Here is a 26,396-nt window from a genome sequence, read left to right on the forward strand (position 1 = left end):
GCTGGGGCTACAGGGAGACCCTGTCTCAAAAAGACTGAAAAAAAAGAAAAAGAAAAGAAAAATGCCAAAACATTTGAAAAATACTGAAATGTTTAAAGAAGTAAAAATCATTTATAATCATACAACTTAAATAGCTGTTTTTCAATGCGTGTGTACTTGCTCACATGTGTGTGCGTTTGTTGTGTGCATGTACGTGCTGAGATGTTTTGTTACTCTGTAAAGTCTTGAAGCTCTATGATGCTTTCTACTTATTATGTTTGATTGTTGATAAAGATGTAAAACTAAAACAATAGAAAGTTCACCAAATAGTTTAATGAGGCACCTGGTCCAATCAGTCCAAGAAAAGTGTAGCTCAAACGTGTTAGAAATCTAAACTGTGAATGACACCTGTTTTGTAAACTATAATGACCATTTGACTGGGTCCTGGCCTAGCTATCGATCAAAAGGCAGCAGATGTCCTGACCCACATCCAGGTTATCTACTTTGTAGGCTATGTTGGCTGAGTGAACTCAGGGAAGAATTTCCCGAGATGACATGGCCCATCATGTAAAGAAGCGTAGGACCCAGGAGCTAACCATAAAATGATGACATTAAGTTGACTATATAATCCTCATCTGTGGTTCAGGACCCCAGAGAATCTAAAAACCTTTGTTGCTCTGGGACCCTCATGCATACGTTAGGAATAAATGAATTTTCTAACTCTCTCCTGGGCAAATGCTTTGTCTCTTTGCTGTCCAAAGAAATTTTCCATAACAGCCCCAGGTCACTTGTACAAGAGTGATAACACCTTCATTCAGGGTCTATGCACTCTATGTCACACCACATCAATACATGTGCATGTGCATGCACACACACACACACACACACACACACACACACACACAATTAAGTCTGAAGGTGGATGACAATTGTCACTTTTTCCTTTCTTTCTCTTTTCTTTCTTTCTTTCTTTCTTTCTTTCTTTCTTTCTTCTTTCTACCTTTCTTTCTTCCATCTTTTTGAGACAGGCTTTCCCTTGTAGCCCCAGCCGGCCTGGAACTCACTATGTAGACCAGGCTGGCCTTGAACTCTCACAGAGATCCACCTGCCTTTGCCTCCTGGTACTGGAGCTAATGGTGTGCACCATCATGCCTGGCTGTCACTTTTCTTGCTAAACTAAATGTTTTGGGTTTTTTTGTATCTTTAACATGCTAGATGCAAAATCTAAAACAACTACAAAAATACTCCTTTCTCAGATGAATCCACTGAAACTGGTCCATGCTTTGTCAGACAGAAGCCTGGTTGCCAATCAAAAGGTAAAGAACACTGGGTATCATTCAAACCCAAAAGCACATTCTAACTGCCACATGCCCTGCCCTGGCTCAGCCACCCAACCTTCATTGTAATGTCCCTTGGAGCAGAGGCATGCCATCTCCAGTGGAGAGGCCACAAGAATCCAACAGGCACATTCTGTCCCCACTTTAGAACAGAACAGGGTCTGGCATTCTGTGTATGCAGGTGGTGAGGGGTTGCGACAGAGCCAACCACAATCCAAAAATGCTGGACTTGGTGGCCACACTCATGGTCCTGTCATTTGGGAAGCTAATACTGGAGGATGGAAAGCTTGAGGCAGCTGGGCTACATAGCGATACGTGTGTGTGTGTGTGTGTGTGTGTGTGTGTGTGTCCCCAGCACACACCAAGGAAAGTTGCCTGCTTCAGAGACTGACTGGGGAATGATGCCACTGCTTAGACTGAATCCAGATCTGTGAGGACTGTACACAGTGAGCCCACCAGCTGTTTGACTTCATGTCAGCAGTCTGAAGTCTGCCCAGTAGACACCAGGGAAAGCGAGGAGTGCCAGGAATAGAGCTTCTGGATTTCTCTATGGACTGAAAACATTAGGAGCTTCCATTCAAAACCTCAGAGGAGGCAGGCATGGTATAATAGGATTTTTCAAGCCCCCATGGCAGTGGCTTATGCTATGAGGCAGAGCCCTCTAGGCTTAAACACAACTCTTGACTTATTCACTTTGGGTTGATTTTTCTTATTTCAGATCAAACTGACAAGCAGACCACGGCAGAGAAAGTGAGGGCTGAGCTAGGAGTGCAGAAAGGAAACTGGGGTGGAAATGGGGGGCCCGGAGAGTGCGTTCCTGCCACGGAAATGGGGGTCCAGAGAGTGCGTTCCTGCCACGGAAATGGGGGGGTCCCGGAGAGTGCATTCCTGCCATGGAAATGGGGGTCCAGAGAGTGCATTCCTGTCATGGAAATGGGGGGTCCCCAGAGAGTGCATTCCTGCCATGGAAATGGGAGTCCAGAGAGTGCATTCCTGCCACGGAAATTGAGGGTACCAGAGAGTGCATTCCTGCCATGGAAATGGGGGTCCCGGAGAGTGCATTCCTGCCATGGAAATGGGAGTTCAGAGAGTGCATTCCTGCCACGGAAATTGGGGGTCCCTGAGAGTGCATTCCTGCCACGGAAATGGGGGTCCCGGAGAGTGCGTTCCTGCCATGGAAATGGGGGGTCCCAGAGAGTGCATTCCTGCCATGGAAATGGGGGGTCCCGGAGAGTGCATTCCTGCCATGCAAATGGGGGGTCCCAGAGAGTGCATTCCTGCCATGGAAATGGGGGGTCTCGGAGAGTGCATTCCTGCCATGGAAATGGGGGGTCCCAGAGAGTGCATTCCTGCCATGCAAATGGGGGGGCGGTCCCCAGAGAGTGCATTCCTGCCAGGGCTGGGCTGTCAAGGTACAAAAGACTTTAGAGAGCACCCAGTGCCCCCTCCCCCCAATTTGCAGCCCTGTCTACAGTGGGTGATGGTAGTACGCCCAGTAGTAACACAGAGGCTCTCTGTACTGACCTTTTGTGGGCACTCTGGGACAGGAGAATCCATGCCATCCTCCTGAAGAGAAATTGCTATGAAAAGTCCAGATCTAAGGGTAGTGAAGTCAACTGCCCTGCTTAGCTGATCATTTCTTATCATGGTTATTCAGAAAAACAGAAACTTCAATAATCACAGCTCCAAAATAAAGTGGGTGGAGTTCTATAGAAGAACCATTTAGTTTAATAAACACCCTTCCTAGCTATGAAATTTGAGCCCAGGTATAGTCTCTCCTACCTCAGTTTCCTCACTGGTCACATGAAATTAATAAGAATAATTCTTTTACAGTGTTGTTACAAAGAGTAATCAAGTTGCCGTATCAAGTAATGTTCTTAGAATGATAAACATGTTATCAACCTGTCAAATTTTATCTATTCTTTTTATTACTATTTATTCTAGAACAACCTATTAATGTGGCAAATTTTATCTATTCTTTTTTTTTTAACTATTTGTTCTCACGTATGAGAACAAATTCTACTCTACAGGAACACCAAACAAAAGAGGTCTGACTGTCCAGCATGCAACTTACTGGGGACTTACTGAAAAAAGAGGGGTCTTTGGTAGCACCAAGACAAGGTGAGTTCCCAAAATTTATCACAAAGACATCAGGACAAAAGTGACTTCATCCAAGATAAAACCTGGTTTATCTTGAATAAATATCAAAGGGCACATATCCCTGGGGCCAGGATCTGATAGTAAATCTCTACTTTGATGGTTTCATCTGTTTGGAGTATGCCCAGAAATCATGTGGGAAGCAGGGTTGAAGACCAACCAGGGTTGCTAGGGGCAGACATGGTGGTTAAAAGCAAGATGGCCACCATCAGGTCAAGCTGAATTCATAGATGATTCCCTACAAACAGCCTTTACCCATCACATCTCCATGGTCTAGCATCATCTACATACAACTCACCAGGTACAGGGTGCAGTTTTCTAAGATGAAAGGAGTCCTGGGGTAGTGGTGATGATGGTAGTGATGGTTGCGAAAGTAATGGGAATATATACCTAAAATGACTGTTAATTTATCTTATATGTATTTTACCACAATTTATGTATGTGAATGTGTACATGCATGTTCCTTTGGGTACGTGTATGTATGTGAAGGTATTCATGCCTGTGTGTACATGCGTGGAGACCAAAGATCAACTTCAGGTGTCATTCTGCCTCAGGCACTGTCCACCTGGTTTTTGAGATAGGGTTTCACACTGGACTAGACCTTGCCAAGTAGGCTAGGCTGTTCGGCCAGTGAGCCCCAGGAATCTTCCTATCTGCCTTCCCATTGCTAAGATTGCAAGCATGCACCACCATGCCCAGTTTCTTCATGTGAGCTCTAGGGATCAAACTTGGGTCTTTATGTTTGTGGGATAAGTGCTTTACCCATTAAGATATTGTCCCATTTCCTTAACACAATAGTTGTTTGTTTTGAGATAGGGATTCACTATTCAGCTCTGACTGGCCTGGAACTTGTTATGTAGACCATGCTAGCCTCAAAATCACAGAGGTCTGCCTGCTTCTGCCTCCTGAGTGCTAGGGTTAAAGGTGTACTACCAGGCCTGGCACTCCTTAACACAATTTTTAAAATGTGAGCTAAAAACAATAACACAAAACAAAACAAAAAAACCCCCTCTAATCACTTAAAATCTGTGCGTTTTCTGGTATAAATATTATGTCTCAATAAAATAACATATCTGTGTACAGCCTGAAGTCAAGGCCTCAGCTCTGTGGGCTGGTGATCACCTCTTGGGGGAAGCCTGCTGCCCTACCCTTCTGTTTAGCAATACCTACTCTTTTATTGGACTTTTTTTAGAAACAGAGTCTCCTGTAGCCCCAGATGGCCTGGAACTCACTGTGTAGGCCAGGCTGGCCTTGAACTCATAGAGATCTGCCTGCCTCTGCCTCCCAGGCACTGAGATTAAAGGCATGTGCCACCACACCTGGCACAACACCTACTCTTTGACTCAGTGGGGTCCAAAAGCCCATATGGCTTTCCCATAGCTTCATGGGTAAAATTGTGTCTCCTCAATGAAAGAGTTACTTTAAAAGACTGTCAAGCACGGGTAGGCCAGCCCCAGTTATATCATGTTTCATTCCCAATTCTCAGAATGATTTAGAATCAAAGGCCCTCAAGGAAACATGGAAGGTCACTTGTTCCACATTCCTCCTTCAGAAATGCCATAAGTAAACTGTTCTAGGAGGTGGGAAATGTCATACAGGATCCCCAACTGGCTGGTCAGAAATCACAGGCATTGGTCCCAAGTTCTATTATCTTTAATCCCAGCACTTGGGAGACTGAAACAGGCAAATCTCTGAGAGACTGAGGTCAACCCGATCTATATAGTGAGTTCCATACCAGCTGGGGCTACAGGGAGACCCTGTCTCAAAACAAACAACAAAGAATTTATTCACTTCTGTCAGGCTGGTCATTAGCAGAGATTCTCACATACCATTCATTTGGTCTGTTCTAATGGTCCACAAACCACAGGTCACCAAACATCAACACCTAGATTCCAGGGTTGACTAGTACTCTTGGTATCTCCTCTCATCTTGCCAATCATAAGTTTTAGAGTCAAAACAAGGGCACCTCATCAGAGAGGTAAGAACCTGACTTTAGCATGCTCTCTCTGGCAGATTAAAATAACTCCATCTTTCTTTACAAAATCCTACTGAAATAGGATGAGAATGGAACAGTCTAGATCCAAGTAAGAAACTAGAGGCATGAAGAAAAGGGAAACCTGTTCACTGTAGGTGCAGATCAGTTTGGTTATCATGAGAGGTTGTATAGAAGTTCCTCAAAGAACTCAGACCAGGCAAGACAGCCAAGCCGGATGACCTGAGTTCAAACCCCAAAGTCCAAATGGTGGAAGGAGAGAACTGACTCTCAAAGGTTGTCCTCTGACTTCCACATGCGCTGTGGAATGTGCCCTGCCACACAAATAAAAAAATTTTTAAATGATTTTAAGTTAAAACTAGGGCTGTGGTGTCATCAAGTGGCAGACCACTCACTGACCTTGCATGTCTGAGGCCCTGGGTTTCATCCCTAGCACCACCACTAAATAACAAAACTAAACTAACTAGAACTGAAAACAGAATTGCCATATGCGCTAACCATCTCTTCCCTTTACCTAAAAAATTTGAAATGGGCATGTTGAACAGATGTCCGTACCCCCAAAGTTCACTGTAGCCCACTAGAGAATCAACATAACTGTCCATCAACATGACCAGCCTGGCTGAAGGGAATAAATTCTTTATCTGTTGTTTGTTTTGAGACAGGATCTCCCTGTAGCCCCAGCTGGTCTGGAACTCACTATGTAGATCAGGTTGGCCTCAGTCTCACAGAGATTTGCCTGCCTCAGTCTCCCAAGTGCTGGGATTAAAGATGTATACCACCACACCTGGCTCAGAAGTAAATATATTCTAAGGGGACACTTTAGCTATCAAATTATTAAAATAATAGGCCCCAAGAAATTGAAATTTCCCCAGCAATCGTATGTTGGGAGAAGGAAAGCCTGGGCAGGCAGAGTGGAGTCTCCTCCCTGAAAGTCTTCTCTCCAAAAGAAGTTTACAACTCATAGACACAATGATGCTGTCACTGGTGGGCCAGACCACACCTAGAACAGGATTGCGGCAATGTGTGTATACCTAGCCCTTTAAACTTTAATCTTACTTCAGCACCCTGAAGATGGGCCTGGGGAAGGACACTGGACTTCTTTGTCCCTCTTTCCAATGTGGTCACATTGAATAAATCTTCTTTTTCTCTATTTTTTTAAGATTTATTTTATTTTTTATAAATGCGTATGTGGAAGTATACATCATGTGAATGTAGGCATCTATGGAAGCCAGAAGAGGGCATCAGATCCCTTAGAGCTGGAGTTACAGGTGGCTGTGAGCTGCCTGAAGTGGGTGCTGGGAACCAAACCAGGGTCCTCTGGAAGAACATCAAGTACACTCAACCACTGAGCAATTTCTAGCCCCAAATCTCTTTTTTTCTTAACTTGACTGCTCTAATTGGTTTATCAAGGATGGGTGGCTGAATTTGGTTTCTTGGGATATAGACTGTGACACCAAATTTGGTGACACCAGCCTTTGGGAGGTGGTGGCAGGAGGATGGAGTGTTTGATGGAGGACAATGGTGGCTACAGGAGAGCGTAGTGTGGGAAATAGAGAGATGATGGCCATAAGGCTATAGATTTTTGAGGCATTGAACAGTGTCAATGTGTTAAATAATAACACACCATATACAATTCAAATTCACTAAAAATAAATTTCAAAGCCAGTATGTGAGTATATGCCTTTAATCCCAGAACTTGGGAGGCAAAGGCAGGTAGATCTCTGTGAGATCCAGGCCAGCCTGGTCTACATAGTAAGTTCCAAGAGATCTGGGACTAGGGAGACCCTGTCAAAAAGAAAAAAAAAAGCAGGCAGGGCATGGCAGTGAATCTGCAATCTCAGAGATGGGAGGGTAAATGGAGCTCACTGGCCAGCTAGCCTAACTTAATCAGTGAGCTCCAGGTCCAGTGAGAGATCCTGTCTCAAAAAATAAGAACTCAGGAGGCAGAGGGAAACAGATTTCTGTGAGTTTGAGGACAGTCTGTATCGCGAATTCCAAGCCAGCTGGGCTACAGGGAGACCCTGGCTCAAAAAAAAGGTGGCGAGCCATTGAGGAAGGTACCTTCTGTGTCTTCTCTGGCCTCCACATGCATAACCCACACACATGTGCATCTTCACACACACACACACACACACACACACACACACACACACACACACACACAAAGGCAGTGAGTCAGTATGTGGCCAGACTTGAGCTGCCAGTGATCCCGGATCCAGCCAGCTGTGTGAGCACAGCTTCCCAACAGCCACACCCTCCCTGGGCCAGGGCAGGCCTGGGCTCCCAAATGTTTCCAGAATTCAAGTTGACTTTGGCAGGAAAACACAAAAACAAGACTGTTAAAACTTCCACACTGAGTTTCTGATTCACAAATGGAACTTGCTATTTCTGGTGAAGCACACACACATACCCCCACCCCCAGTTTCTTGTTCAAATATTCATCCAAGCAGGAAGAAAAGGGAAGGTTTGTGACATAGCTGGACAGAACAGGACTGATATGAGGCAGTGTTGGAAGCTGAGAGGATCCAAAAGTAGTGACTTACAGAAGATGGAAATGGAAGGGGAAGGGAGGGAGGGAGGGAGGGAGGGAAGAGAGAGGAGAGAGTGAGCAGGGAGATAAGGAGTTGAGTCACACCACTCTGTCTGGCTCTGCCCAATGTGGGAATTCCTCCAGAAAACTCCACCCTGAGGTTCGGAGACCCACCAATGACTTTCCTTGCTCACTCCTAAACTCACCAAGAGGTTTTAGGATGGAAACCTTGATGGCAGAACAGATTCAGATGTATTCAGGGCAAAGAATCTTGGCAGAAATGGACGCTGAGATATACATGATATATACTATATCTATATATCTATCTCTATGTATGCATATATATGCATACTTTTTTTCTCTCAGAACAAGATAGGGCTAGAAAAAGAATCAGAGAGGAATAAAGAGAAAACCAGACAGAGCTGGTTGTGGTGAGGCATGGCTATAAAATCATTCCCAATACTCAGGTGACTGAGGCAGGAGGATTGCAAGGTTGAGGCTAGCTTGGGCTACACAATGTGACCCTGTCTCAAAATGAATGAATGAATGAATGAATGAATGAATACTTTTTAAAAACCAGGTAGAAACTGGGAATTTGAGCAGCCACTGTGGAAAAAACAGCCCCTCCTGCTGTAGAGTTGGTGTTGGCACACAGGGACATGCAGGGTGGCACTGGAGCTCATTGCTTACAGGGCTTGACAATCTCTCTACCTATACTGCACTATGTGGTGGCCTCATGCCTCTCATGGAATGACTGATACATAGCTACAGCAACAGAGTAAATGCTAAAGTCTGTATCATTCTGAGTAAATTTATGCTTTGAAATGAATTAATTTTTCCATAAACACAACTTTATGTTCACATAGGACCTTTGTTTTTTATTTGAGATGGAGGTCTCCTGTAGCCCCAGCTAGTTTGGAGCTCACTATGTAGACCAGGCTGGCCTTGAACTCACAGAAATAGGCCTACCTCTGCCTCCTCAGTGCTGGGATTAAAGGTGTGTGCCACCACGCCTGGCTTTGGTACTAACCACTTTATACATTTCAATTTTTTTCTAGGCTCTGAGCAATATTTTAATGTGTTCATTTGTAATTGAATTTGCTAGTTATTTTAATTAAATTATTTTCTAGCTTTAAAAATAAATGTGGACATTAAAAAAGCTTTTTTGCTTTTTATTGAATTTTGCAACTTTCATACATTTTGATGGTATTTGCATCCCCTTCCTTATCAGCAAGCCCTTACTACCCCTACCCAATTTTATGTACTTTGTTTTATTTATTGGTTTGTTTGCTTATTTTAAGGCCTAGAGAGTCAAATTGTGTCCCTAAATGTCCTTTGGTGTGGGTCCATCCACTGGAGCCTGGTTAACTTGCCAAGAGTCTCACTCGTAAATGAGACTGAATCTCCCGGTCTCACAGCCTTCTTGGAGGCTTGCTCCCCATGTAGAGAGGATGGATGTCAGAGGCTTCAGTGCTGGCACCAAAAACAAAGAGGCAGAACTGGCATGCTTTGTTTTTAATGCTGGGAATTGAACCCAGGCCCTGCAAACCTTAAGCACATACTTAAAAATTGAGCTACATCCCTACTTTAGACTTTATTACTAAAATTAACTGCTTTTGCCTCCTTTTACTTTCATTTAAATGGTTTACTGGGTGGACTGCAAGGTGGTGGGCATCGTGTACCACCACACCCAGCCTGGAGCCTCTTTTTAGTGTGTGTGTGTATGTGTGTGTGTGTGTGTGTGTGTGTGTGTGTGTGGTATATGTGTGTGTGTATGAGTGTAGTCACCTATGCAGGTGTATGTGTCTCAGACTTTGTTCCCCATAGTTCACATGCACGGTATCTTTAAACCTCAGAAGACTTGTTTGTGAAGATAGTAAAAAAGAAGGGATGGAGGATGGGAGAGGAAGACACAGCATGGGCTCAGAACACTGGAAGAGCTCATCCTGGAAACAGTCCACTTAGGAGAAATACTAAGACACTGAACACCTTTAATATTTGGCAGAGCTGGGTGTGGTAGTACATGTTTTTAATCCCAGCACTTAAGAGGCAGAGGTAGGTGGAGCTCTCTGAGATCATGGCTAGCCTGGTCTACATAGTAAGTTCCAGGCCAGCTGGGGCTACAGGGAGACACTGTCTCAAAAACAACAACAATGAAAACATCTAGCAGAATAACATGTCTCTTTTTCTTGTCTCATGTCATTGGTTTACTCTTTGAAGCTTTTATCGAGCACTCAAGTACTGGGAACTAAGAGACACTTAACTAAATCTGTCTTTGGAGCAGGTGGTAGGACACTTTAGAGGATCTGTTTTAAAGGATGAGTGGCTACTGACTCTGTGCAGATGCAAAGCCTCTCAGCAGAGCAGAGAGCTAAGTCAAGTACCTGCTTTTGTGTATTGAGGAGTGAAGAGGAAGAGAGAAGCCAGTCGGCCAAGCAGCTTCCGTTTACCCCTGGGCAGTGGAGTACCTGTATGAAAATTTGGGATTGGCTGAAGGGTGACGGTGATAAACAAACAGCTTTCTCTAATTATTGTCACCCTGACCCAGGTTAGGCATGAGCTAGGGTGGCTTGGGTGTGTAGTAAGGGCCCTAGAGAGGACATAACAGTGAAGGAACCGAGGGGCAGGTTTGAGAAACATTACAGGGAGAGCAGACAGAATTTTGTGCTAATTTTGCTAGTGAGAGTAGGAGAGTCAGGCTGATTGAGGCTTTCCCACTAGTGCGTCCTGAGGTGAGATCCAGGTGACTTCGAGACATCTAAATAAGTATCCTGTGGGACCTCAGAACTGAAAAAGGTTGGGGCAATGCTCAACGAGGATGTGAGAAGCCTTAGTTCAATATCCAGCACCACAAAAATCAAGCAAAATAGCAAAAACCCTCAATACATTTACACAATCAAAAGACATTTCCTAAAGAAAGATCGTAAAATGGCCACCAGGTGGGGACTGGAGAGATAGCTCAGGGGTTAAGAGAGCTTTCTGCTCTTCCAAAGGACCTATGTTCACTTCCCAGCATCCACATCAGGTGACTCACAACCACCTACAATTCTGGCTTCAGGAGATTCAACACCCTTTTCTGGCCTCTGAGGGCACTGCACTCACGTGCATGTGTCCATGCATAGATACACACATACCTGTACATGCATACCACATATGCATGTGTCCATGCATAATACATACATACCCATAATCAAAAATACTAAAAATAAATAATTTTTTAAATGGCCAGGAGGTACATAGGGGAAAGAAAGGCTCAGCATCACTAGTCAACAGGGGAGTGCAGATGAAAACCACAGACATGCCTGGCCCCAGGATCGATAGCTACCATCTTAAGAAACCAGTGCTTGCAACAACAGGAAACTGGGATTTTGCACACTGTTGATAGGAATGGAAATTATACAGCCACAATGGAAAACAGTATGAAGTTCCAAAGGAAATTAAAAATAGAACTGCAATATGACCAGCAACTCTCACGACTGGAAGTAAAATCAGAGTGTGGCACTTCCATGCTCATTGCTGCCTCATTCACAGTAGTCAAGAAATGGCATCAACCCAAGTGCCCATTGGCTGATGATGAATGGATAAAGAAAACAGTGCACACAGTGGAGTATTATTCAGTCATAAAAAGAATGAAAACGCTGTCGCTTACAGCAACTTGGATGGAACTGGAGTTCATTGTGTTAAGTGAAATAAGACAGACACAGAAAAACAAACAATACACTACCTCACTCATATGGAACATAAAACATGATGTTGGTTAGTGGTTAAGAGCAGATAATGCTCTTCCAGAAGACTAGGATTGGGTTCCCAGCACCCACATTGGATGGCTCACAACCACCAGTAACTCCAGCTCCAGGGGATCTGATGCCCTCTTCTGGCCTCTACAGGCACCTGCACTCAAGTGCACACGCACACGCGCACACACACACACACACACACACACACACACACACACAAAACTAAAAATAATAAAATTTAAAAATTTTTTTGGAATTTTTTTTTGAGACAGGGTCTCCCTGTAGCCCCAGCTGGCCTGGAACTTGCTATGCAGACCAGACTAGCTTCAAACTCACAGAGATTTGCCTGTCTCTGCCTCCTGAGTGCTGGGATCAAAAGTGTGCGCCACCATGCCCAGCCTAAAATTAAAATATTTAAACATAGCATGTGATGCCATGGAATCTGAGAGTGGAATGGTGATTACCAGCGGCCAGTGTGAGCAGTGGGGAGACAGGGGTACTGGGGTACAGTTAGACAGGAACAGGAAGTTCTGGTATGCAACTGTATAACAGGGTGACTGCAGCTATCAATAATATACAGGCATTTCAGAAAGCTAGATGAGGCCTGAAGATGTGGCTTAGCTGGTAAAGTGCTGAGTTCAATGTCCAGCACTGCATATTAATATAACCAGAAGTGGTATCACATGCCTGTAATCCCAGCACTAGGGAAGTGAAGGCAGGAAAAGCAGAAGTTCAAGGTCATCCTTACACAGCTGGTATAAGGCTAGCCTGGGCTATATGAGACCCTGTCTCAAACAAACAAAAAATAGTACAACAAAAGCTAAAAGAAAGGATTTTGGAAGTTTTTTTCCATGAAGAAACAATACACGTTTGAGAAGATAATGTTAACCCGATTCAAGCACTATATAATATCTACATGTATCAAAACATTATGTGGGACCAGCAAGATGGCTCAGTGGGTAAAGGTGCTTGCCTGACTGAGTTCAATCTAAGAACCCACCTGGTGGAAGGAGAGAACCCATTCTCACAAGTTGTCCTCTGACCTCCACACCTGCACATCATTCACGCCACAATAAATAGAAATAAATAAATACGTAAATAAATAAGTAAAAAGTTATGTGGGAGCCTGGTGTGATTTTTCACACCTTTAATCACAGTACTTGAGAGGCAGAGGTAGGCTGATCTCCCTGAGGTTAAGGCCAGCCTGGTCTACATAGTAAGTTCCAGTCCAGCTGGGTCTACAGGGAGACTCTCTTTCTCTCTCTTTCTCTCTCTCTCTCTCTTTTTCTCTCTCTCTCTCTCTCTCTCTCAATATGTGGTACCCCTTATTATGTATGTATAAGTTTATATCTTTATGTATCATTGAAATAAAATTATTTTAATGTTTTACTTATTTTTATTTTAGGTGTATGACTGCCTCATCTGCATGTATGTAAGTGAACCATGTGCATGCACTGCCCACAAAGGCCAGAAGAGGGTGTCAGAGCCCATGAAACTGAGTTTTGGATGGTTGTTAGCCACCAGGTAGAAGTTGGGAACTGAACTTGGGTCCTCTGCAAGAACAGCCAGTGCTCTTAACCACTGAGCCCCCATTAAAATAAATTTTAAAAGAAGAAATAAAAGATGTCTCTCAGACTGGGCATGGTGGTACATGCCTTTAATCCCAGCTCTCAGGAGGCAGAGGCAGGCAGATCTCTGTGAGTTCAAGGCTAGTCTGGTCTACATAGTGAGTTCTGGGCCAGCTGGGGCTACAGGGAAAAACTGCCTCAAAAAAACCGGAAAAAAAAAAAAAAAAAAAGGTAGAAATAACAATTTGGAATTCAAGTCTGAGACCAGTAGTTCACTTGAGGAAAGAAAAATACTCAAATGGCATGTTAAAAATCTCCTCTTGGCGGGCGTGGTGGCGCATGCCTTTAATCCCAACACTTGGGAGGCAGAGGCAGGCAGATCCCTGTGAGTTCAAGGCCAGCCTGGTCTACATAGTGAGTTCCAGGACAGCTGGGGCTACAGGGAGACCCTGTCTCAAAAAGACCCCCCGCAAAAAATAATCTCTTGGCCCAGAAGTCTGCTTGGGAGACAGCAAGTTCCAAACCTCCCCTGCTTGCCACTAGCCACCAGTGAACAAAGTGCCTGTTATAAAATTATTTTAAATAATCTAGTAACTATATGGGTCAACACATATCTGTAGGCTTTAGAACAACACAACATTCTAAACAGGAGCCGGAAAATGACTAAGTGAGCATATTGTCAGTAAGTCCTCTAGGACCAGTTTTTTTTTCTTTTTTTCTTTTCTTCTCTCCTCTCCTCCCCTCTCTCCCCCTCCCCTCCTGTTCTCTTCTCTTGACAGGGTCTCCCTGTAGCCCCAGCTGGCCTGGAGCTAAGCTATGTAGACCAGGCTGACTTCAATCTCATAGAGATCTGCCTGTCTGTCTCCAGAGTGCTGGGACTAAAGGCATGCATGCACCACCATGCCCAGCTAGGACCGATTTTCTGTAATCATCTTTTTCTTCCCTTGGTCAAATGATAAAATTCTTTTCTCTCTCTGTCTCTGTCTCTGTCTCTGTCTCTGTCTCTGTCTCTGTCTCTCTGTCTCTCTCTCTCTCTCTCTCTCTCTCTCTCTCTCTCTCTCTCTGTGACAGGGTCTCCCTGTAGCCACAGCTGGCCTGGAACTTGATATGTAGACCAGGCTGCCTTTGGACTCACAGAGATCTGCCTGCCTCTACCCCCTGAGAGCTGGAACGAAAGGTGTGCACCACCACCACGCCCAGCCCTAAAAGCCTTTTAAGCATGTGTAAATTCCAGAAGACTTGGCAAATCACAGCCTTTCTTCTAGTTTGGTGTCCAGTAAATAGTTTTCTTTTTCATGAATGTGAAATTCTTCTAAAAGAAATAGACTATTTGCAGGAGGAAATTTGACACTAATACATTAAGGAATCATGAGAAAGGCAAATAAATACTAACAGACAACATTTTTATTTAGTTCCTTATTTCTTTTGAGACAGGGTCTCTTGCAGCCCAGGCTAATCTTGAACTCTCAGAGGATGATCCTTGCCTCTCTACCTCCCCGGTCCTGGGATTTCCAGAATGCACTGTCACACCAGTTTATGCTGTGCTGGGGTCCAGGGCTGCATATGTGCTAGGCAAGCACTCTACCAACTGAGCTAACACCCAGCCCCAAGCCCTTTGCTTATTTCTGAATCTTAAAGAAAACATATAAGCTGGGCACGGTGGTGCACACCTTTCATCCCAGCACTTGGGAGGCAGAGGCAGGTGGATCTTTGTGAGTTCAAGGCCAACCTGTTCTACAAAGTGAGTTCCAGGCTATCTGGGGCTACAGGGAGACCCTGTCTCAAAAAAGACCAAAAAAATCTTTTTAATTTATGTAGCCTGGCATGGCAGCACACACCTTTAATCCCAGCACTCAGGAGGCAGAGGCAGTTGAATCTCTGTGAGTTCCAAAGCCAGCCTAGTCTACATAGTGAGTTCCAGGCCAGCTGGGGCTACAGGGAGACCCTGTCTCAAAAAGACCGAAAAGAAAACATATGTACACAGGCTGAAATGGTACTATTTTGTTTTATTCCCACTTTATGGTAGTCTCAGTACAGGATGGGTCTTTGGCCATCAGAACTGTTTTGTTACCATGAGCCTCTCCTTCCCTTTAGTTGTCATTCCTTAAGTTGCCCATGAAATCCCATGAACTGTTTCTCAAGCCTGGGAATGTGGACACAGTACTGCAAGTCTGAAGATAACAGGCGGCCAATTCTTCAAGTGGGAAAATGGCCCTTCAAAGACCTGTGGTGACTGGAGGTGCTAGCAATCTATGCTCCCTTTCATCTTAGTTCATAAATTATTACATTAGCTTTAAACACTGAAAAGGGCATTTTAAAATAATGTAAACTTGCTGGCTACTTTCATTTCCTGTTTGTTCTAATTTTTAGTGTTTGGGGAGTTTGTTTTTCTTTTCTCTCTTTTGGTCAGATCTATAGTCATGGTATGAACCCAACTTCTGTGTTCTCTTTCCACTTTTCTTAAGATTTATTTTTGTTTTTAAAAATTATATGTACATGCATCTGCATGTATGTCCACGTGATTGCAGGTACCCTCGGAAGTCAGAGGATGGTGTCAGAGCCCCTGGAGCTGGAGTTATAGGTGATTGCAAGCCACCTGATGTGGGTGCTGGGACTCAAACTTGGATCCTCTGTAAAAGTAGCAAATGCTCTTAACTGCTGAGCCATCTCTCCAGCCCCTTCACTTTTCATAGTTACACAATCACCAAATTTATCATTTTTTGGTATTTATTCTCTTCCATCACACTAATTTTCATGCAGTCCAGGCTGGCCTTGAACTCACTGTGTGGCAGAGGACAGCCTTGAACTCCTGATTCTCCAGCATCTACCTCCCAAGTGTTGGGATTCCAAGTATGTGACACCATACCCAGCTTTTTACTAATTTTTTTAGTCAGCATCTACTGCCTCTCATCATGACATTTCCATACAGACACCCTTCTACTCTGTACATGTTCACCCACTTTTTATTGTTTTTGATTATTCTTTGCTACTCAATTTATTGATTCATTTACAATTTAATACTTAGGTGTAAAAACAAACCTTACTATTGGCCTACATTTTGGAATTAGTAACTGAAACAGTGAATCTTTCTCTGTCTCTCTCTTTTTTACTTATATTTTTCTTTGTAAATCATCAGTTTGTATTTTTGCTCATGTGTAGGATGTCCATGCTTTATTAACAGTCACTAAAATTGATACATTATAAAATTTGATAATTTACAACTCAAGTTAATTATACTTTCCAAATTTAATATTCTCCTTTAGTTTTGTACAGTTACACATCTTTTCCTCTGTAGTCCTAGCTTTTATTTCAAGAGTTTAAAAGCCTTTTGGGGAGATGGGAGATAGCTCAGCAAAGTGCCTGCCATGCAAGCATACGGGCCTGAGTTTGGATCCTAAGCACCCACGAAAAACGCAAGGCAAGGCGGTATACATCTGTAACCCTAGCACTGGGAAGGCAGAGACAAGTGAATCCTCAGAGCTCACTGGTCAGTCAGTCTAGCCAATCCATGAGTGATGGGTTCAGTGAGACTGTCAGAAAAATAAGGTGAAGAGCAGTAGAGGAGTGCTCCTGACCTCTGGCCCACACACACATGCACAGGTAAAGCCTTTTTTTGTTCCGGAAATGCCGACAACTGCTGTGCTGATGAGTAGTTACATGGGGCTCATTGTGCTTTCCTCTCACTCAGGTGTCTGTAGGAGAGTGAAAATGCCCATAGTAGGGAGGAGATGGTGACACACCTGTGAGCTCAGCATTCTTGAGGAAGAAGCAAGAGGTTGCTACAGATTTGAGGCTAACTTGGTCTACATAGTGATGTCTAGGCCAGCCAGAGCTACAAAGCAAGACCCTGTCTCAAAAACCACAATAAGGGGCTAGAGAGATGGCTCAGTGGTTAAGAACACCAGCTGCTCTTGCGGAGGACCTGGGTTCAGTTCCCAGTACTCACATGGTGGCTAACAACCATTTGTAACTCCGTTCTAGAAGATCAAACATCCTTTTCTGATTTGAGTGGGCATTGCACATACATGCAGGGAATATACATAAAATAAAAATAATAAATGAAATATTTTAAAAAATAAAATAAAAGTCCATGGTTAAAAAAAAATTTTTTTTTAAGGCTAACACGGTGGGATGTACCTGTACTGCAGCACTTGGGAAGTTGAGACAGGGATTGCTGTGAATTTGAGGCAAGCCTAGCCTATAGAAAGACTTTTATAAACAAAGCTTTTTAAATTTTATTTATTTATGGTCTGGAGAGATGGCTCAGCAGTTAAGAGCACTGACTGCTCTTGCAGAGGACCCAGGTTCAAGCCCCAGCACCCACATGGCTGTTAAAACCATCTGTAACTCCAGTACCAAGGGATCCAACAACTTCTTCTGACCTCTGCGGGCCTTGCATGACACGGGTGCACCTACCTACAGGCAAGCAATACACCCATACACATTAAATAAAAATAATAAAATATTTTTTAAAAAAAAAACTGGGTTCAAATCCCAGCACCCACATAGCAGCTAACGACTATCTGTAACTCCAGTCCCAGGGGATCCAACAGCCTCTTCTGTCTTCTTCCTCAGGCATTGCACGACATGGGTGCACTTACTTACAGGCAGGCAATACACGCAATAAACAAACAAATAAATAAAATTTAAAAAAAAGAAAAAAGGAAAAGAAAAAGAAACTAAACTGTGCTAGCTCAGACCCCACCAACAGCTGCAGAGACATTCCCTAACTTACCCACCCCATCCCTTACAGATGGAGACTTAGGCATTTCCAGCCTTTAACTACTAAAACATACCTGCAGCAAACACATCCTTGTACATATCTCTACATACATGCCAAGTATATATTTAGGGAAAACTCCTTGCATTGAAAGTGCTAGAACAGAGGTTGAAGCTTCCTTGCAGAAGGTTGACAGACTTCACCCGATTTCAGAGAAGTTCTTCACATCATCTCTAAGTGCTCTCCAAATACCCTTGACTGGACTTAAAAGGGTGTTTGGAAACCTCTTGAAACTCTATGGAAAATGCTAAGTAGGCATTCATTTTTCTCAAGAAGGAACCCACAGCCTCAGTCACATTCTTACAGGGGCACATGCCTCTAAGAAGGACAGGAACCACTGAGTCAACAATTTCTCACATAGTATCAGAAAGGGTTTCTGCAGATGGAGACACTAAATAAAATCCTGAATTTGTGTTCTTTTGCTCCCTGGAGAGGGAGGGTGAAGAGGCTTGGGGCGCCCACATCTACAAAAGCCCTGTTCCCTTCTCACAGGTCAATCAGAATTGCTTCCAGCAACCACAGGTCCTGTACTAGCCTCTGGTAACTATGTCACATGGCTCCCTCCCTAAGGAAGAGTCCCTTCACAAGGAGGAATGCAACCCTGTGAGGCAGGGGCAGGTTGGAAGGTTCCTGCACAATTCATCTCATTGTTCACAGTCTATGTGGCATCTAGGTCTGAGGGCTAGAGGAAGAGGCAGAGGAATGGAATTTTACACAGTAACCTACAGTCTGGCCTTTGGTCACCACTTATGCCTGTGCTGATTGTGGAGATAATAGTCAATCAAGGTTTATGGCAAACTGGTCTGACCAAGAGGTGGTATGGCAATTCACTGATTTAGGGGAACCTGAACCTTCAAGTTTATTTAGAAAATGTTCTTCAAAAATGGTGTTTCAGGGGGCTGGAGAGATGGCTCAGTGGTTAAGAGCACTGACTGCTTTTGCAGAGGACCTGGGTTCGATTCCCAGAACCCACATGGCGGCTACGAACCGTCCTTAACTCCAGTTCCAGGGGAATCCGAAGCCCTCTTCTGACCTCCGTGGCATTGCACAACACGGGTGTGCACTCACATACATGCAGGCAATACACTCGTATACATAAAATAAAAATAATAAAATATTTTTTTAAAATGGTGCTTCAGAGCCAGGTGTGATAGCATACACTTTTAATCCCAGCACTTGGGAAGCAGAGGAAGGTGGATCTCTGTGAGTTCCAGGTCAGCCAGCACTACGTAGTGAGACCCTGTCTCAAAACAAACAAAAAAAATGATGCTTCAAATTCCTGTAGCAAAATTTCAGCTCAGTTCAAACACAGCCAAATACTCCAGTTCTTCCAACTAAATTTCACACAGCACTCTGACAAGAAGAAAACACTGATCAAAATTTAGTTAAGAAGCCAGATGCCACAGCTCACTATGAACCAGCATTGATATACCAGCAGGGCAGAGCTTGTAAGAGAGCAAAAAGGCTTAGGAGTCCCTGCTAGACTTAAGTCTTGTTTCACAAGTGGCCTAACCTCAACCAAAGACAAGCCTTGGCACCTTAGTTCCTCATCTGTAAAACCAGGTTATCATCTCATCTCAGGCTGAAGAGAGGATGAAAGAATCTAAGTTGACCACTATTCCAAGTCACATTGAGACAGACATCACAGTGCCTAATAAACATCTTCCATACACAAACCCCCGAGGGGTTCAGCTTGAGGAAAATCATGGCCCCAAACCCAAACAACACCTTTTGAAAGTTTTCTATTTAAAATTTTTTTTTTCTTTTTTTGAGACAGGATCTCCCTGTAGCCCCAGCTGTCCTGGAACTCACTATGTAGACCAGGCTGGCCTCGAACTCACAGAGATCCACCTGCCTCTGCCTCCCAAGTGCTGGGACTACAGGCATGCGCCACCATGCCCAGCTTGTTTTAAATTAAAAAAAAAATAAAAATAATAAATAAAATATATATATTATGTGTATGAGTGTACTGCCTGCATGTAGGTAAGTGAACCCATGTCGTGCAATGCCCGCGGAGGATAGAAGAGGCTGTCGGAGCCTCTGGAACTGGAGTTACGGACAGCTGTTAGCTGCCATGTGGATGCTAGGATTCGAACCCAGGTCTTCTGCAAGAACAACCAGTGTTCTTAACTGCTGAGCCATCTCTCCAGCCCCTCTGTTTTAAATTTTAAAGGTATATAATTTTGGTGGCTGGAGATGCAGCTCTGTTGGTAGAGTTCTTGCCTAATATATTCAAAGCTCTGGGTTTGATTCCCAGCATTACCTAAACTTGGCATGGTGGTATACATCTGTAATCCCTACACTCAGGAGGCAGAGGCAGTATGATCAGAAGTTCAAGGTCATTCTTGGTTATAAACATAACAAGTTCGAGGCCAGTCTGGGGTACATGAGACTGAGAATAAAAGTTTAAAAGTTGATATTGTTTGGCTGGAGGGGAGCAAGCAGAGCCCGGGGGAAGGGGTCTCGCCGGTGCCTCACCTGACCCTGCACCCGGCTCTTGCTGCTCTGAGACAAGGCCTTCTCCCTGGTGAGGGGCCCCGGAGCCATGTACATCAAGCAACTTCAATTAAATAATTGGTTTTGTGACAAACTTAACTGTTCAATGTGGCTTTTTGTCATTATAATAATTAAAAACAAGTTTTTTCTTAAATAATATTTTGCATAAGAAAGAATTGCTCTCATTTAAAAGATTAAAAGAATATGGGTCCCTGAAAAAAAAAAGTTTAAAAGTTAAAAAATTTTAAATTCTCCTTCAAAATTTATCTGCCAGTGTTTTAATATAAAAACATGTTCTGAATCCTCAAATATTTAGGTAAAATTGATACCCAAGGGAAAGTTCAAGCCTGTGTGTAGCCTTACACATTTCCTGGCACATGGCCCACATCCCAGCATGGATTCCTCACCTTGATCTCCCTTGGAGAGGAGCATGATAGGCTAGGAGGAAATTTGCTGCTCCTGACCAAACAGCTGAGTGTCTCTAGTAGGGTGGGTGGGTGGATGTTCATGTGTGTGTCCCCTGTCTTATCTGACCAGGCCTTGGCAAGACAACACTCAGGAAGTCAGTGGCTCTTGGGTGGCTGTGATCACTATATTCCCACTACAGTTCCCTTCCTCTCCTACTTAACTCATTTCAGTTGTCCCTTTTTCTCCCCTTCTTTCTCTTTTTTTTGGGGGTGGGGGTGGGGGTGGAGGCAGGTCAGAGTCTCATGTAGCCAAGGTTAGCCTCAAACTCACTATATGGCCAAGGATAACCTTGTACTCCTGATCCTCTTGATGTGCTGGGATCACAGACATGTGCCACCACACCTCGTATATTAGGTGCTGAGGATCAAAACCAGGACTTCCTGCATGCTAGGAAGGTGCTCTAACAGCTGATATCTCTGGTCCTCCACATCCTAACCCTCTGAATTCTGAGGAGACACTGGTATTCACAGCAATACTTGCTGTGTAAGAGAGTAGGGTGTCTGGAGCTAATGGGCAGTGGGATGGAAAGTTGGAAGGACAGCCCATCCACCTGTCAGCTGGAGAGACAGGTGCTCAGTTTTCATGAAAGATGCAGGTTGCTCTGGTCAGAGTGCTCTTCTCCAGTAACAGGAGGCTTTTGGTGCACTGGGAACCACTGCGGGCAGCAGATGTCCAGCAGCCATCCTCTCAGGCCCCGGTTGGCCAAGGTACGAGGATAGGTGAGACTGTCACTAGCAAACACCTGCGGTGCGGAGGTCACGTTAATATAATTCCTGTGTCGGGCACTGTGCCCAGGATATTTGCTACTGGAGAGCACTGACTGGGAGAAGGTAAACTTCTCACAAGAAGGCAAGAAAAAAAAAAGTAGCACAAGTGGTGCTGGACTGAGTGTGCTCCAGGGAGTACTAAGTAATAATTTTTCCTTAATGTCCCAGTCAATGCTTGGCCTCACTAAGTAACTGCTGAGACGTGGCATGGTCTGGGTATGGTGCAGGGGCTCACCTAGCTGCGCACATCCCCGCAGTCCCGCGTCCCAAATCAGTCCTGGGTGCCGTGCAAGGCGGACAGGAGAATCGTGCCTGGCTATGGCACTGGGTCCAGGAGCCCAGGACCCCGTGTGGGAGCCCAGGAGCCGCCCTACAGCCCAGAACCCCCCGCCCGAGCCAGGAGCCCGCACCATAGCCCGGGACCCCAGGGCCGAGCCCAGAATCTAGCCCTATGGCCTGAGCCCACGATCGCGGATCAAGTCTAGTCTCCAGTCCCGAGCCTAAGAACCCCCCAGCCCCAGCTCAGCCGGAGCCCAGGACCCCGCTGAGCCCCTTACCTCCGGTGCAGAGCCGGTGCGCGTCCTCTGCGGCAGCAGCGGCCCCACCCTTGTCCCAATTGGCGGCCCCGCCCCGTCTTGGGGTGGAGACTGAGCCTGAGTTCCTGGTTGTCCCTTTGCCCACGCATGGCAAGTCGCTCCCCAGAGGAGCTTAGCAGGGGCCGCGAGGCGGGGCTCCCTGCACCCGGCGGCCCAGCACAGCCAGACCCCGTCCTGGAGCGCTCCCGGGACCCCGACCCGGTACACCCCAATCCCACTTGGGACCCCGCACCGGACCCCCACACTACTCTGGACCCCGACCCGGCACAGCCAAAACCCACTCGGGACCCCGCACCGGACTCCGACACCGCGTTGGCTCCCAGCCCCACACTTCCAGACCCCACCAGACCCCGACCTCGCCCAGCCACACCCCACTCGGGACCCCCTCCCCAGGTTCCCGGCCTCAGGCCCTGCAGGGGTGGCATATCCCTCCAGCCCTCAGCGTCCCAGCGGGGCACCCCGGGGTCTTGATGCCCAGCTCTTCTCCCAGCCTGAACCATCTGCGGCCTCTGCACGCTGACTCAGCTAGCCTGGGCTGGAAAAGTGGAAAGAGACACTGAAGACGCTTATTTCCTTATTTCAACTCATGTTCCAGAAAAGTTCGCAGCAGTTCCAGTTCTCACTGGGGGAAAACAGTTCCAGGTGCCTGGTACAATTGAAGTCTGTCTGCGGGTTAGCTCCAGTGCACCCAACCTTGGCTGCTAAGGTTGCTCCAGAGCTGTGGGTGGCTCTGGGTTGGCCTGGGTGCGGTGCTTACTCCTGACCTGGCGCTTTTAAGCAACCTGGTGGAATGCTCAGTGAATGCTTGACGATCCAATCTGCTCATCTGCTGGCAAACTGATTTCACTGCACAAGTCTAGGTTGCCTGAGAACCGCTAAATTGTGTCAAAAACTTGTAGCTAGAGGAAGTGGCTTACTGTGATAACCTGTGTTTCTGGCCTGGAGAACTGGCTCAGCAGTTAAGAGCACAGGCTGCTCTTGTAAAGGACCTGGGTTCTGTTCCCAGCACCCACCTGGTAACTAACAACCAGCTGTAACTCCAATTCTAGAGCATCTGATACCCTCTTCTGGGCTCTACAGGCATCAGGCACACACATGCATGCAGGCAAAATACTCATACACATAAAAATAATCAATTTTAAAAGAAAAAGAGCAGTTGTTTCAGGATACTCATTTGGATTTGGAGTTGGGCCTATCCTTTTATGTTTTTGTTGTTGTTTTTTGAGACAAGGTCTCCTTGTAGCTAGGGGTGGCCTAGAACTAACTCACAGAGATCCACCTGCCTCTGTCTCCCGAGTGTTGAGATTAAAGGTATGCATCACCAAGCCCAGCCTTTGTCCTGTTATGTCAGAGAACCTAAGTGTTTCTTAGAAATTCACCTTGAGGAGGCAAAATTAATGGGACAACAGAGAGATATAAAGATATTTTACTTCTTCAGGAAGATTCCAGATCTAAGACAGGGCTTTCTTCAAAAAATATTTATTTATCTTATTTTATGTATATGAGTGTACTGCCTGTGTCTAAGTAGGTACACCCATGTCATGCAAAGCTCATGAAGGTCAGAAGAGGATGTCAGATCCCCTGGAACTGGAGTTACAGACAACTGCTAGCTGTCATGTGGGTGCTGGGACTCAAACCTGGATCCTCTGCAAAAGCAGTCAGTGCTCCCAACTGCTGAGCCATTTCTCCAGCCCTGAAAGGGCTTTTCAAAATAGAATTGTTGGGCCAGGCATGGTGGCACACGCCTTTAATACCAGTACTTGGTAGGCAGAGGCAGGCGGGTCTTTGTGAGTTCGAGGCCAGCCTGGTCTACACAGTGAATTCCAGGACAGCTGGGACTACAGGGAGACCCTGTCTCAAAAAGACCAAAAAAAAAAAAAAAAAAAAAAAAAAAAAGAATTGTGGGACTTAAGGACTCAGGGAGCCTTCACATGAAGATATCAGAATGAATACATATATTTAATTCAGATCCCTCTTGAAATTGAAGTAAAGCAAGAAGACATGTCTTTAACTTTTTCCTACAACAAAAGTGGGCATGATGATGCACACCTATAACCCTAGCACTGGGAGGTGGAGGCAGAAGGATCAGGAATTCAAGGTTATCCTCAGCTACATAGAAAATTTGAGGCCAGCCTGTGATAGGTAAAACCCTATCTCAAAGAGGAAAAAAAAAATCTTTCTTATTTTATTTTATTTTATGTGTATGCATGTATTACCTGCATGTAGGTAAGTGCACCTGTGTCATGCAATGCCCACAGAGGACAGAAGAGGCCGTCAGATCCCCTGGAACTGGAGTTATGGACAGTCGTTAGCTGCCTTGTGGGTGCTGTGATTCAAACCCAGGTCTTCTTCAAGAACAGTCAGTGTTCTTAACCACTGAGCTATTGCTCCAGCCCCCGCCACCCCGAAAAAAAAAAAATCACAACAGGCCTGTTATAACAGGCCCTTGAGTATAGTTCAGTGGTGAAGCACAAAGTGCACAAAGCCGGAGTTCAACCCCAGCACCACATACAAACACCTCCCAAAGATGAGGGAATAAGAGAGGAAAAATAACAAAATGTTGGCAATGGCAACTGGACAGCATGGGAGCCAGGTGACATTGTTTTAGCCAGCCTGGGAAATTGGAGTCCCACCCAGCTGTGAGGAAAGCCAAGAAGCCCTATGAAACCTGATCTTCTGGGCTTTCTCAAGGACTACTGGACCAGGTGCTCCTGAAAATGGATACACAGGTAAGGCTGAAATCAAAGGCTCAGTTGGAAGCCTGTTCTCACAGTCCCTGTCCCTCTGCTGAGCTGTCACCACCCCTCTTTCACAAAGCAGAAGACTTGGAAGATTGGAAGGCCTTTCCTAGCCGGGATGGAAAGGAGCCCTGAGTAGGCTGCCAGAGGAAATCATGGCCCTTTATCAAAGGCACCCTAATGAACTTGATGCCTTAAAACAACCACCATTCTATCATTGTCTTCTAATCACGGTTTTGTGAGTCTCTGCACAGGGCTGGGCTGGGCGATTCTGTTCTTGTGGTGTCCATGAAGGCCGCTTGGTGGAGGATTTGCGCATATGTTGGATACTGTGGTGAGGGAACCAGGAAGAGTGGCTTCCAGTGACACCATCCACCAAAGCACCCACGTCTGCTCTCTCTAAGAGCTGTCTCAGGGTAGTCAGAGTTCCTATGATGGGGCTTAGGGTTTCCAGAAAGAATAGTCTAAGGGATCCAGGTGGAAGTTGCTAAGCCTCTTATTAACTAGGTTTGGAGGAGACTGAACATTATTTCTGTTGCACTCTGTTCATCCTGGGAGTCACTAAGGCCCAAGAGACTTCTGGGTTCCACTTTGGGCTCCAATGCATTTATTTGTATGGGTATATATACACATGCCTGCAAGGAATCTACAGCCATCTTTAACCTATGGTACGAGATTAACACAAGCCAGGGGCTACTCTGTCTTGAAAATGAAATTAAAGATGTGTTGTGTTGTGTTGTGTTGGTTTTTAGACAGGGCCTCCCTGTGTAGCCCTGACTGACCTGGAACTTGCTATGTAGAGCAGGCTGGCCTCCAACTCACTGCCTCCTGAGTGCTGGGATTATAGGAATGTGTCATCACAGCCCACCTGGAGTTAAGATGGTAAATACCAAACTGCTCAGTATTCTTCTTCTGTTTGGCTCCTAGGACACTGCCCTTACCTTCACTGGGTTGGGAGATTGGAAATTCTTTTCAGAAGAATCTAAGTGCAAAGACCTAAAGAGACCATTAGCAGTTACTCAGAGAAGCTGGAGCATCGTGTTAATAAACAGCCCTGTCAAGACCTGCCCAAGGGAACAGGCATCAGTGTTTCCTAGAAGGCCTGCCCTGCTCACTTGTGGGGCTGCCTGACAAAATCCTGACACTTAAACTTACATTTCAACCAGACATAGTGGCACATGCCAGTAATCCCAGCACTTGTGAGGCCGAGGCGGGAGGATGAGGAGTTCAAGGTCACCCTCAACTACATA

General features: G+C 45.2%; 1 protein-coding gene across 1 annotated transcript in view; it reads right to left on the reverse strand.

The window, feature by feature from the left end:
- Anxa4 (annexin A4) overlaps positions 1-22,444 on the reverse strand; it is a 102,434-nt gene extending 79,990 nt beyond the window's left edge. Inside the window, exon 1 of the mRNA XM_008823263.3 lies at positions 22,370-22,444. The gene's annotated coding sequence lies outside the window, so the exon portion shown is untranslated. The remainder of the gene's footprint in view (positions 1-22,369) is intronic.
- Between the last annotated feature and the right edge of the window lie 3,952 nt (positions 22,445-26,396).

This window comes from Nannospalax galili, unplaced genomic scaffold (assembly GCF_000622305.1).
Source record: "Nannospalax galili isolate Female #2095 unplaced genomic scaffold, S.galili_v1.0 scaffold269, whole genome shotgun sequence".
Lineage (NCBI taxonomy): Eukaryota > Metazoa > Chordata > Mammalia > Rodentia > Spalacidae > Nannospalax > Nannospalax galili.